Genomic DNA, 537 nt, shown 5'->3' with positions numbered 1-537 from the left:
GGAAGGCGGCGGCCAATCAGCGCCCGCGTTCCCGCCGGCGCGGGGAGGGCAGGGGAGGGTGCGCGTCACGCCCGCCCGCCCGCCCGCGGTGACGTCAGGCCGCGCGCGGCGGCGAGCGCGCGCTCCTGCTGAGGGGCGGGGGGATGTGAGCGGCGCGGCGTTGCGTTTTCCCTTTCAAAAGCGGCACCGTCGGTAGTTGTAGCGGCTTAAAAAAAACAAAAAAAAAAATCCCCACAAAACCCAAAAACTTTAAAATAAGGAATTCGTACCTCTTATCCTGCCTAAATTGGGCAGTGATTAATATACGCTCCCTAGACTTTCCTTTTATACACAGTAGCGTTTCCCAATAGCTGTGGCACAGGTTGCCCAGAGAAGCTGTGGGTGCCCCATCCCTGGAAGCGTCCCAAGGTCAGGTTGGATGGGGCTCTCAGCAACCTGGGCTAGTGGAATATGTCCCTGCCCGCATCAGGTTGGGACTAGATGATCTCTAAGGTCCCTTCCAACCCAATCCGTTCTAGGTTCTTAAGTATTTAGTAG

This window comes from Zonotrichia albicollis, chromosome 1 (genome assembly GCF_047830755.1).
Source record: "Zonotrichia albicollis isolate bZonAlb1 chromosome 1, bZonAlb1.hap1, whole genome shotgun sequence".
NCBI classification, from domain to species: domain Eukaryota; kingdom Metazoa; phylum Chordata; class Aves; order Passeriformes; family Passerellidae; genus Zonotrichia; species Zonotrichia albicollis.
This window is presented reverse-complemented; position numbering follows the sequence as displayed.